Below are 13481 nucleotides of genomic sequence, written 5' to 3' on the forward strand. Positions count from 1 at the left end.
TTGCTTAGTGTTATGAAAAATATGCAGATAAGTTGTAAAAATGAACTCACCTTGTGTAGCAAGGAATGGCAGTGTAATAGAATTGAACAGTGTTTGTGGTTGAGACGTGAAGGACATGTCTTTCAAATATTTATAAGGTTGGAGCTGGCCGTTATTTGGTGTAGTGTGTGACAGGGCACACCTACATGTATTGAGGTTATGAGTTGGAGGTGTGAATGCGACCATAGGTACCCTTATGTTAGATGAGACAGAGCAGCTCATGGTGTCCTATAAGTTGAAGGAATTTAGCATTACGCTCGTCCAGAATTACTTAATGCACTTTAGTGGTAGGTCGAGAGAGACTACCTGTGGTTTCAGCGTCCGATCGAGTGGAAATGGATTGCCACGTGAGCAAACTGATCAGCTGCAATATACTATAGATATGAAATAAATGTGCTATCCTATGATTTAAATGTTAATGGAGTGAGTATTACTTAAGTTCATGCACTAGCAAAGTAAGTAAGTACATAATGGCAGACGTGAATTATTATTTATAGCTCAGCATAAATACACTTCGATGAAGTAAGTACATAATTGCAGATGTGGAACTGACACAACAGCAGAGGACCAATAAATGGATTTAGTAGTCAACTAAACGTAGTGTGTTTTGAACACTCAGAACTGTACTATTACCACAAGTTACTCACATGTACAAAGAAGCTGAGAAGACAACTACTAATCAAATATACTCATACTATCTCTAAGAAATAGGTAATCAAAGATGAGTCAGCTAAGTAAGTAAAATATAAATGTATCAGGAATGTACCGAGCATTGGTTCAGTGTTCCGGCCCAGAAATAATAAATTGAAATTAAATAGGGTTCATGATTGTATGCCTTGAGCATAAATTTTCTCTAGTACGTGACTAACGGCGTTTTGAGCCATTTGTTTACCGATTTTATGACAGTTAAGTAACCGCGAGGGTAAAATTGAAAAAGTTCTGTTAACTTTGTTCCAGTAACATATTGAAAGATAAAATGTATATATCCCCATTTCATTGTAACCCACCCTTAGATATTAAGTGAACAGAGTCTGAGGCACTCTTTTTGTTTGTTCTACAGGACAAACCTGATAATGGCAGCCTGGTAGCTGCGTGAAAACGTGGAGTGACTTAGACACAACTCACAGTGACCCCTCCCCTTTCCCCACGTAATTTAGAGTGAACGTGAAGGACGCACATAGCAACTTCCCCTCCTCTACCCTTGTGAATGGAAGTGTAGAACGCCAGCCAAAGTGGCTACAACTACATGTGTAAAAATGAAATTGTCATGATTGTAAAATTTTCTTTCAGGTTTAGAAAAGACTGCTAAGATATAATCATCTGTTTATGTATCATGAATAACTGTGTTATTTTCTTTGAATTTCTGTATGTAAAAATGTATTTAATGGATTTAAGATTTTCATAATTTTACACATTTTTATGTGTTTGTTTGTCTAAGGCAATATGTATGCCAAAGTGTTTCATTGATTTTGCTTGAATTTTGAGGGATAATGTTGCTTAAGAGGCAGTGAACATGCCAGCAATTTTAAATAATTAAAGTAGGTAATCAGTTTTCTTTTAATATTTCTGTACGTTTACATTTCAATTTTAATTTTCATAGGGAGTTAAGCAGTACTCTTGCTTCCCTTTTTGTAATTAATTTTTTTTTTCGCGTTCATTAACATTCAAAAAAAATTTTAAGTAGAGGGTGATGTAGGGAAGCAGCCTACTCACGCCGTATAAAATTCTCATCAGTCTTTCCATTGTGTGCCAGCCTAGTCCGCTGTAACTAGCTCTGACGTCATAAATGTTGCACAATACTTTAAAGATCAAGTAAATAACCTGAAACGTTTTTAGCATATCAGGAGTAATACTAAATCAACATGTGTTGAATGTCAGTTCAATAACTTTAACCAGTTTCGAAATTTGGACGTTTTTCTGTAAAAATCATTGGCGCAACAGAAAAGAGCTAGAGACTTAAAAATTTATATTTAGATTCCTTTATCATAATAATTTAACAGAAACAGTACTTTGGATCTCACAGATTAAGATTTTAGTTGAAACTCATCATTTTCTGGTTTTTGTCTTAAAAATTAAGGAAGCAAGACAGATTAAGTAGGCTAATAAATAAGGCTAGGATGTTTATATTTAAGTAGAATGGAGATCCGCTATAACCATAAAGATGTGAGAAGTTTCATTTGAATAACTATAAAACTATAGCGATAGCGTATCTCCAAAGGGCAAGTTCAGAGCTCGTCTACTGCGTGCAGTGTAATTAAATTAATTCTCTCGCCCAAAATATTTTACTTAGCCACGTTAGACTTTTATTATGAATACTTACCTGTGTGTTGAATGCACCTTTAAATTGAGAGCTTCATCGGCCATCAGCAAAGGAAGCGATGATTTATTCAATAACTTAATGTGGTGCATTACTAGCCCAGCGGCTTGTCGGGAGAGCCGATTTGATCAGGCGTTCCGTCAGCCGTACGCACCGCGGCTTTATATATAAGAAGTTAAGAACGCTTCGCGAGAAAGGAGGGCCCCAGTTCTCTCCAGACACTGAATAGCACACCATCTGTGTCGGGAGTCGCATCGCGTCGCGTCGGTATCATTGCTATAAACAGCCTCGGATGCCATATTAAGTTACTCGGGTTACGCGTAACCATGAAATCATTTTCAAGTGAAGTGTTAATTCTGGGATGACTTTAATGATCTACCTTCGGTTTGCGTACGTCGTATTTTCACGTGCCGTCGCAGGACAAACATTCTACCATTATTTAGCGTGGCGTTTGATGAACATTATCATCAAATTATGGCGAGCATTCACTTAAACATTTAATTTGGACATATATACTGGCATCAGCGCATTAGACTCTGAACTGCTCTGTTAGTCAGATTGTGTGGATTCTTTTTTTCATCTGTGACTTTCAGAATACAGCGAACGTTTTTTTCACGATCGTTTTTGATTATGAATCCCAGACAATCTCCTAATTCCTCAAAGCTATAAGCTGTAGCTATAAGTGTATTTCTCAGATGAAGTGGGCACTAGGAATTCTAATTACAGGCTTCACGTTTTGCTAATCACTTTCTGGTTGCCAATATTGTACTTAGCCAGTGTTGAGAACGGCAAAAGGCAGCGTAAATAATAGGAACATTTATATAACAATTAAATTCCAACCAGCCGCCCCACATATGGTTAATCGGCCGGGAAAAACAAACAAAACATTATTTCAAATAACAACAAATAATTTCCTACCAGCCGCCCCACAACCTGCCCAGGCCCAGTCACTGTTCTAGCGTAAGACGCAGCACCAGAAGTTACAAGGACGAAATGGAATAAATACTTTGAAAAACCCCTCAACCTTTCGATATTCCATTTAGTCTGACTTCTCCCCATGCATTTCTCTAGCTCGCATTGCTTAATGGGTCACGGCTGCTCAGCATAATGCCTAGCAACAGTGCGAACAGAGTGGCCTGTATCCACGGGGGTCACCATACACACTGGTCACTGGAAGACTTGAGTCGTCTTTAACACGGCGTAACATACCTCGAGTCTTGGAGACGGGCCACCACACTGGTCTCAGTCCATGCCTCCGTGGCATAAGTCCTATCTTTGAAGGTAGCCGCCCCACAGTATGAAAAGGACGTAGCCAGCTTGGAATCTTCTGCTAATTCGTGATGTGTCCTTCGTCAATGTCACCTGACGGCGTTTGTAATGCTTCTCTAAATGTAATCATTTTCTCTTAACATGCGTATTAGACGGATGGTAATCGTCACAAATAGTCTTTGTTCTGTGTACTAACGTGTTCCTGATTCTTTCTTGTATATAGGATGATGAACGCTATTGGCATTCAAGTAGCGGCCAGTGTGTGCCGGTTTCTTGTACACTGAATGACCAGGCCGGCCTCTAGCCTTCCCCTCAACTAAAACAACCAAGGACTGCGCTTGCCATCCCTCCCCATCTCGACAGTCAGTAGAACACCCATCATGTGATCGACGAATTACTGCAGCGCATATTCAGTGTGAGGCCTTATCAGGACGACGTCATCTATGTGCCCTAGGAGCCAGACGGACACAACTTTGCAGAGTTCATAGCTTGGTCCTCAAAGTAATTCATGAAGAAAACTGCAATGGCTGGAGACAGTGGGAATCCCACCGCCAACGATCATCTCACAATACCCGTCACGCTACGGGAAGTATGTTGTTGCTGGGAAGTGGCGAAACAACTTCACCATCCCAGATGGAAACAGTTCGGCTAAAGGTCCAACTTGTCTTATACTGTATCCCTCATAAAAAGCTACACTACCTCCATACTAACCACTACATCGTTCTGCCTATTATCATTTTCTTACTGTCTTAATATAGACCTGCGAGTTGACATTGTGGTGTTCGCAGTGTCCCAGTTTGGGTGCTTATAACTCCGCCAGGTGTTTTGCGAGTCTGTGGATTGGCAAAATGTCTGCACTAACGTTGGGCCTAAGAGAGACATCTTTCTTGTGTGATTCACAGCCAGGGAGCATAAGGAATCCTTCCTTGGTGACAGATAAAAGTAAGGGAAAATCTATTTAATCCAATATAAAATATTCCTCTATAAATATGAGTTTTCCTCTGGAAATAGGCATTGCAAAAGCGATGGCTCAATGTGGTTAGTAATCTTTCTAGAACACTCAGCATCTCTTGTTTTAGTTTTCTATGCCATGGCCGGTTATATTCCTTCAAAGTTGCAGGCTCTTCTGGCTATCGAGTATCATCATTGTTTGAAGGCTCGTTGACTGTAAAATGTCATTGTAACTTCCATGTAAGGAGTGGTAACGATTATTGATCGGACTTCGTTAAAATATATCTGCAGGTTCGGCTTGTGCAATAATAAAATATTTGCAAAACACGACGCGATGAACAGTCGGTCACCTTGCCTTGAAAAAACGTGAGCGCAATTTTCCTATACATCCATCTGTTAAATACAGATCCATTATCTTAATCAATATTATGACATGAGAAGGCTATCCACAATGACTGGCAGACTCCTGGTATTTAAGGGTGAGAATATTGTTATTTTCGTAAAACTACATAACATGATATTCGGCAACATTACCTCTTACTACATTGACGGTGAAAACAGAAGTAAGTCACCGGGGGAAGCACCCTCCTCTTCTTTAAAAAAATTATGTGTTTGCTTAAGAAAAATGAATGTGTTGTTTCCATAATGATCTGTTTCGCGTTTCACATACGTAGTCTCTGAATTTCCCCTAACACTTGTTAGTTAACTGTTGTCATTGTACTTTATTCGCACAATAATGATTTTTTAATAAGTTGAAAATTCTACGTATAAATTTTTTTTTTTTAAGATTCATTTTGGGAGACATCGCAAATATCACCAGGTGCCACCAACGAAGGAAGCATCTTGAATTACCGGAATATGCGAAGCTCAAGAGACCAGGGGCACATGTAACAGAGCATGGGGGAGAGCTTATGATTTCGAGCGAATATACAGATGTATGCTTGACGCTTGTAGGACAGCGGGAGCGATAGTTTCAAACGCGCCGCCGTCCCTTCACACCCAGTCCCACGAGAAAGAAAATTTCATATGAGTTTAATAATTTTTGATTTCCCGTTTAAATGAATGTAAGATCTCGACAACACACAAGAAATTTAAGACCATTAGTGGGTACCTTTTCACTTACATATTGATTTCCCGTGAGCCCTGCACGGAATTGAGCGTTCGCGATGTGTGCCGAACAAGCTTACTAGTGTGACGTCACAATTTCGTTGGCGGGGCCCGTATATATCGTTGGCTCTGCCTCGCGCCAGATGGCGTCACTTAGTCCCTCGGGTAGGTGCTCTGAGCTGCCGAGCTCGCCTTGTTACGCTTGCTTAACTGCGGCTCTCTCTGGAAGTTTCCAGACGTTGCTATGGAACCACTTACGCGAACAACGTGCCAACCCTGGCGATATTTTGCTCCTGATGACGACGGCGGGGACAGCCGTACAAAGCTCTATTGTTTTGTTCGGAGACACGGCTTGAAAACCGAAGAGATTTTATTCAAGTATGCTACTGCGAAAGACTCCTCCGAGGGCCACACAATAACGTCTAAGTCTTTTATGATTACAAACGACCCTCATTACAGTATTTAAACATAGATATTTTCTATTTTTAAAATTTTTCTGATGTGTGTCTCTTCTTTGTTCTTCAGGCTCATCCATTGCAATTTAGACTGATTGTGCATTTTTGCGACCCTGTCCACATCAAACGAATAATCACGTTTGTACGAAACGACAATTACATGAAACTGTTCTGCACTATCTAGTGTCAGTATGAACCTAAAACTCAGTCTGTTAGTAGAGCTGCTAAAAAGCGTAAGTCTTTTGTCTTTTATCGCGTACCGCATATGTGTGACGTGAAAGGTGCGACTTTCGTAGTAGTTTATAAATTTAGCTAGGGAAACTTTTTCGTGTGCCAAACGCTAAGCCGTACTGAGCACAAAACGTTGAATCTCTTCCTCCTCGACGGACCGCTCGTTCTTTCTGAACCGACCATTTCTCACATAAGAGATGCAAGTAGCGCACGAGCGAGGAAGAAGACGAGATTTAATGGCGTAGTCAGTTAAGTTAGCTAAGGTGTTAATAGACATGCATGTGTATATGATAATGAACTACGAAGAGCGAGAGTAAATCCAAACTTAAGAATGATACTGTTTCATCATATGAAAAATATGCGGCAATCTGGTAACATCATGGGTAGACATTGTCTTTGCAGCAGTCCACGAGTTAATTTCAAGTTGTCGGTTTGGGATCGTGTCTCACTGTTGACTTACGTGTCACTGTTTAAAATCGCGCAGTGTAGCGAATTATCTATCCAGAAACCTCTAAGGAGACAGTTGAATTTATAAACTGTCTTCACGAAATTTCATCAGTCAATTAGACCAGCTGTACAAAGACTAAATCTCTGTTCCTTATCACATTTTCGTCTCACCAGCAGGAACGAAGAGAAACATAGACATTATGCATCGAAACTGCAGCGGTCTGAACAGGCCTGGCTGGCTCACAGGTAAGCACACACACGCGAATTGCCATCACGTGCGGCCCACTGCGATACGACTCCGCAAGGTACGTACCATAGGGAGCTAAGTACAGCCAACGATAACGTTTATTCCCTGTAGGTCCGTAATGGATAGGGGACATCGGCTGGTTAAATAATTGTCAATGTCAATGAAATTTAGCAACAGCACCGTAATAGCAACTCACGTATTCGAATGAAGCAATAGTGTAACGATTAGATTCACGATATCCAGAGGTTTATGACTATACGACAAGTTCGTTTACTTGGATAGATGCTTATGGTGCCTGAAGATGGCGTAATGAAATGCTGATATTGGTAGCCTTCACAATAAAATAAAATAATATTTTAAGTTACACCGCCGTTGGTGAATATTATTGACATTGACGGTAACGTTTAGCTGTCGTCTTTCCATGTGGACAGCTACAGATGCACACAAGGAACCTTGCAAAGCGTGATTATCTTCTAGAGATTCTTGTGAGACAAGCTTTGTGGGGAAAGAGTTGAGAAGCTCTTAAACTGTTTGCGATATACGTTCTAGTTTCCCCACTTCGTACTTAGTCGCTGTCACTAGGCAACGGCCCATACGTCTTTGTCAGACGAGAAGGCGTCAGCGTTCCGTTGCTGTGCAACGGCCTGTCAGTCAGGCAACCCTCTCGTTGCGTGAACGGCCTAGTTTACATGCAGCAGGGCGAGTCGTGATTTAAGTTACTCTATTTGCAATGGAAGAGTGATTTGTCTATCTGTGACTGGAAGCTAAGGCCCTGTGAATGAGTGTGTTCGTTTTATCGGCAAGTATCTGCTGGACATTCGACTTCGATTGATGAGGGTGGCGTGGGCGACGGGGTGACCACAAATACGATGGTCGAAGACACCGGAACTCCAGAAAAGGCAGCTACAGCGGCAGATGTAAGTACTATTAGCTCTTCAACAGAATCAGTTACGAATTTCCAGGTACAGGTGGATGTGAACGTAGTGCGCCTAGAAAATATCTTTAAGCCTCCAGTGGATAGAAGCGAGACCCGAAGTTCGATTAGAAGAAAATCCTTATTAACATGTAGAAAAAAAAAAAAAAAAAAAAAAAAAAAAAAAAAAAAAAAAACGTAAATTACAAGCAATAAGAGACCTGATGTTATACATCAACGGTATCCGAACGTAATATTAACTCTTTTTTTTTTACGTCTTCCCAGATATGACGATATTATGATGCTTTCTTCCTTGTTAAGTGTGTTGACAAAGCATTATAAATGGTGCTATAGCAAACATTTAATATTTATGAATAATTTCTTGGTGAATTTAGAAGGTCATGTTTTAGTGTACTGTATGTCAAGCCCAGGCATTCAACTGCGAATAAAAATTCTGGTTCCGTTATTGTAACATAACGCTCTAACTTTGCTTGAGAGGAGGTGGATCTTGTGTTGTACGTACGTTTAGTGAGCTGGAAGTCCATTTCCATTTTCCTCGTGCTGGGTTTATTAGTTTCCTCATCACCTTGTCGAGATATTTAAATTTACTGACTCTCTTAACTTTTCCGAAATCTTTTTTTCTTTTTGCGCAAAAAGAGCTATCTGTTTTTCTCGAGTCTCTCAGGTAGCGCTTTTCGAAAGAATTTTGTTTGTATCTGGTAACAGTGATAATCCTCTGAAGTTGTTGGCATTAGTTTTATCTCTGTTCTTATGGAAAGGAAGAATTATTGCCTCTCAGGTAGCGCTTTTCGAAAGAATTTTGTTTGTATCTGGTAACAGTGATAATCCTCTGAAGTTGTTGGCATTAGTTTTATCTCTGTTCTTATGGAAAGGAAGAATTATTGCGCAGTTGCAATCGTCTGGAATTTCTTCTTTGAGCCATATTTAGCGCATTATTTGATTAAATGTCTGCAGTAGATTTCGGTTAATCAGTTTCAACAATTCTGCAACAATTTCATCTCTATCTGTTGCTTTTTTTGTATTTCATCCCTTGAATTACTTTTATAAGTTTGTCGGGTTCAGCTAAACTGGTGGCTGTCCGACCTTTGCTTAACGTGATTCAGAAGAATGAAGATCTTCCGTTGAGCAACAATATCTTTATTGCGAGCGCGTATCTGACGACGCCCAGCATGCATGGACAGATCGGAGCTATAAAATTTGCTTCCGGCCTATACAGAGGATCCTTAATCCTCGGAAACTTCCGTAGTTAGGAGAGGAAACAGTACTCGTCCACACAAGTCAGGAGGCACGGAACTACACTCCTGGAAATGGAAAAAAGAACACATTGACACCGGTGTGTCAGACCCACCATACTTGCTCCGGACACTGCGAGAGGGCTGTACAAGCAATGATCACACGCATGGCACAGCGGACACACCAGGAACCGCGGTGTTGGCCGTCGAATGGCGCTAGCTGCGCAGCATTTGTGCACCGCCGCCGTCAGTGTCAGCCAGTTTGCCGTGGCATACGGAGCTCCATCGCAGTCTTTAACACTGGTAGTATGCCGCGACAGCGTGGACGTGAACCGTATGTGCAGTTGACGGACTTTGAGCGAGGGCGTATAGTGGGCATGCGGGAGGCCAGGTGGACGTACCGCCGAATTGCTCAACACGTGGGGCGTGAGGTCTCCACAGTACATCGATGTTGTCGCCAGTGGTCGGCGGAAGGTGCACGTGCCCGTCGACCTGGGACCGGACCGCAGCGACGCACGGATGCACGCCAAGACCGTAGGATCCTACGCAGTGCCGTAGGGGTCCGCACCGCCACTTCCCAGCAAATTAGGGACACTGTTGCTCCTGGGGTATCGGCGAGGACCATTCGCAACCGTCTCCATGAAGCTGGGCTACGGTCCCGCACACCGTTAGGCCGTCTTCCGCTCACGCCCCAACATCGTGCAGCCCGCCTCCAGTGGTGTCGCGACAGGCGTGAATGGAGGGACGAATGGAGACGTGTCGTCTTCAGCGATGAGAGTCGCTTCTGTCTTGGTGCCAATGATGGTCGTATGCGTGTTTGGCGCCGTGCAGGTGAGCGCCACAATCAGGACTGCATACGACCGAGGCACACAGGGCCAACACCCGGCATCATGGTGTGGGGAGCGATCTCCTACACTGGCCGTACACCACTGGTGATCGTCGAGGGGACACTGAATAGTGCACGGTACATCTAAACCGTCATCGAACCCATCGTTCTACCATTCCTAGACCGGCAAGGGAACTTGCTGTTGCAGCAGGACAATGCACGTCCGCATGTATCCCGTGCCACCCAACGTGCTCTAGAAGGTGTAAGTCAACTACCCTGGCCAGCAAGATCTCCGGATCTGTCCCCCATTGAGCATGTTTGGGACTGGATGAAGCGTCGTCCCACGCGGTCTGCACGTCCAGCACGAACGCTGGTCCAACTGAGGCGCCAGGTGGAAATGGCATGGCAAGCCGTTCCACAGGACTACATCCAGCATCTCTACGATCGTCTCCATGGGAGAATAGCAGCCTGCATTGCTGCGAAAGGTGGATATACACTGTACTAGTGCCGACATTGTGCATGTTCTGTTGCCTGTGTCTATGTGCCTGTGGTTCTGTCAGTGTGATCATGTGATGTATCTGACCCCAGGAATGTGTCAATAAAGTTTCCCCTTCCTGGGACAATGAATTCACGGTGTTCTTATTTCAATTTCCAGGAGTGTACTCACTAGCTCAAAAAACAAGGAATAATAATAATAATAAACAGAACGTATATAAAAGCTAGAAAACACAGCGCCTCTAGAGGCTGGGCGCGGAACTACACAAACGTCGCGTAAAGTAATTACGACCGCACCACACTGCACTGACACACGCGCACAGCACACACACACACACACCGGCGAGCTTGAATTAGTGCGCGGCAGCGTCGCTACATCAGCCCCCCGGGCGGAAGCGGAGCGTCGGCGTCGAGATACCGCGCCGCAAAGTGCACCCGAAGTCCAGAACGGGTCGTCCTCGTCGGAGGAGGAGGAACAACGTCAGGAGGCGGATGTTGTGCTGCGTTGGGCGGCGGATGTTGAAGAGCCGGCGCCGGAGATGTGGCGTCATTGTCTGGAACAGCGGTAGGTGGACGCCTACGACGAGTTGCCGCTAGTGGGGTGTCAGGAAAAACATACGCAGGTTTAACCCGATTCAACGCAACAGTCGTGGTTTTGCCGGTCACTAGGATATCCATGGCGTGGGAAATGCGCCGTAGCCCTTCATATGGACCAGAATAAGGAGCTTGTAGAGGCGGTTTAACGCCCTCAGTGCGGAGCATGACGTGACGACATTGTTCCGCCATGACGTGTGGCTTTCGGAGGGCGAATCTTTGATACATGGTCCCTCAATCATCGCAAGAAATCCGACTGGCCAGTAGCAACTGTCTCTGTGGCATCAGCGTCTACAAAGTCACCAGGAAGGCGCAGTGTTTCTCCATAAACCAGTTCTGCCGCTGACGACCCCAGGTCTGGTTTGAAAGTCGTCCGTAAGCCTAACAAGACCACTGGTAGTGCGGTTGTCCAGGTTTCTTCGTGGCACATCAGCGCGGCCTTCAAACAACGGTGCCAGCGTTCGATCATTCCGTTGCTTGCTGGGTGATAACTTGTGGTCTTATGGTGGGTGTAACCACAAAACTTGGCCAGCTGTGAGAACAGGTCTGATTCAAATTGCCGTCCGCGGTCAGTGGTAATATGTAGTGGGCATCCAAATCTTGCCAACCAAGTCATTGCAAAAGCGGAAGCTAATGTGTCTGCTGTGATATTATCCACCGGCACTGCCTCCGGCCTACGCGTAAAACGGTCGATCATTGTAAACAGATATCTTTGCCCGTTCGAAGGTGGAAGTGGTCCGACTACATCTAAATGAACGTGGGCAAAACGGGCGGTGGTATCCGGAAAATCGCCGATCGGTGCGTGTACATGGCGGCTAATCTTGCAGCGTTGGCACTGAAGACAAGATTGGACCCACTCGCGGCAGTCTTTTTGCATGCCTGGCCACACGAAACGTTGCGATACTAGGCGGAATGTCGGGCGTACCCCGGGATGGCACATTCCATGTACTATATCAAAGGCTTGTCTTCTAAAAGCCGGCGTCAGAAAGGGACGAGGTCGGCCGCGAGAAACGTCGCAGTATAGCTGTGTATCTTCCCCCGGAACATCAACGAGTTTCAGTTGCAATGCGGAAGCCGTGTCTTTAACATAGGTAAGGAGTTCTTCGTCGTCTCTCTGTGCCTGTGCCAGTGCAGGAAAGTCCATGGTACTGGAAACACTGCTGATCCGTGAAAGGCAATCCGCAACAATGTTGTCGATCCCAGAAAAATGTCTAATGTCGGTAGTAAACTGGGCCACGAACTCAAGGTGATGAAATTGACGGGGAGAGCAGTTGACACTATTCCGACGGAAGGCGAACGTGAGTGGCTTGTGGTCTGTATATATCGTGAAAGTTCGCGCTTCCACTTGGGGGCCAAAATATTTCACTGCCTGGTATACTGCCAGGAGCTCACGGTCATATGTGCTCCATTTTCTCTGTGCAGGCGAAAGCTTGTGGGAATAATACGCCAGTGACTGCCATGCGTTGTCGGACCATTGTTGTAACGCGGCACCGATCGCCGTCTGGCTCGCATCTACGACAATTGCTAATAGCGCGTCGAACCGTGGGCGTGCGAGAAGCGCCGCGTCGGCCATGCTCCTCTTTGTTGCCTCGAACTCAGAACACATGTCCTCTGTCCACTGTATCAGAGACTTGCTATTTACTTTAGGGCCTGATAATGCCGCCGTCAAAGGTTCCTGCAGCTCCGCAGCGTGAGGAAGGTGTCGTCGATAAAAATTGAGCATCCCCAAAAAATGACGTAATTCTTTGATCGTAGTTGGTCGGGGTAGCTGCAAGATAGCGTCCACCTTCTCGGACAGAGGAAGAGAGCCTTCAGCAGAAATCTTATGGCCAAGAAATGTCACCTCTGACTGCCCAAAAACACACTTGTCCACATTCATGACGACACCGTAACGCTCCAATCGCTCGAAAATCTCTCGCAGATGTTGTCGGTGTTGATCGTGGTCAGCAGAGAACACTAACACACCGTCCAGGTAGGCGAAACAGAACGGCAGCCCCTGGAGAACCGAGTCTATAAACCTTTGCCAGGTCTGAGCGGCATTGCGTAAACCGAAAGTCATAAATTTGCTTTCAAATAAACCGAAAGGCGTTATTATTGCAGTCTTTGAATGTCGTCATTGGCCACCGGAATCTGTGTATACGCTTTAGCGCAGTCCAGAACTGTGAACACCGTGGCACCATGTAAAGCGTGATTATAATCCCTCAGTAACGGAACGGGATATCTGTCCGGCACTGTTCGCGCGTTAAGCGCGCGGTAGTCACCGCATGGGCGCCAAGCTCCACCCTTCTTCGGAACAAGATGTAATGCGGAGGACCACGGGCTCTTAGATGGCCGCAT

The sequence above is a fragment of the Schistocerca serialis genome, chromosome 4 (genome assembly GCF_023864345.2).
Source record: "Schistocerca serialis cubense isolate TAMUIC-IGC-003099 chromosome 4, iqSchSeri2.2, whole genome shotgun sequence".
Classification (NCBI taxonomy): Eukaryota; Metazoa; Arthropoda; class Insecta; order Orthoptera; family Acrididae; genus Schistocerca; species Schistocerca serialis.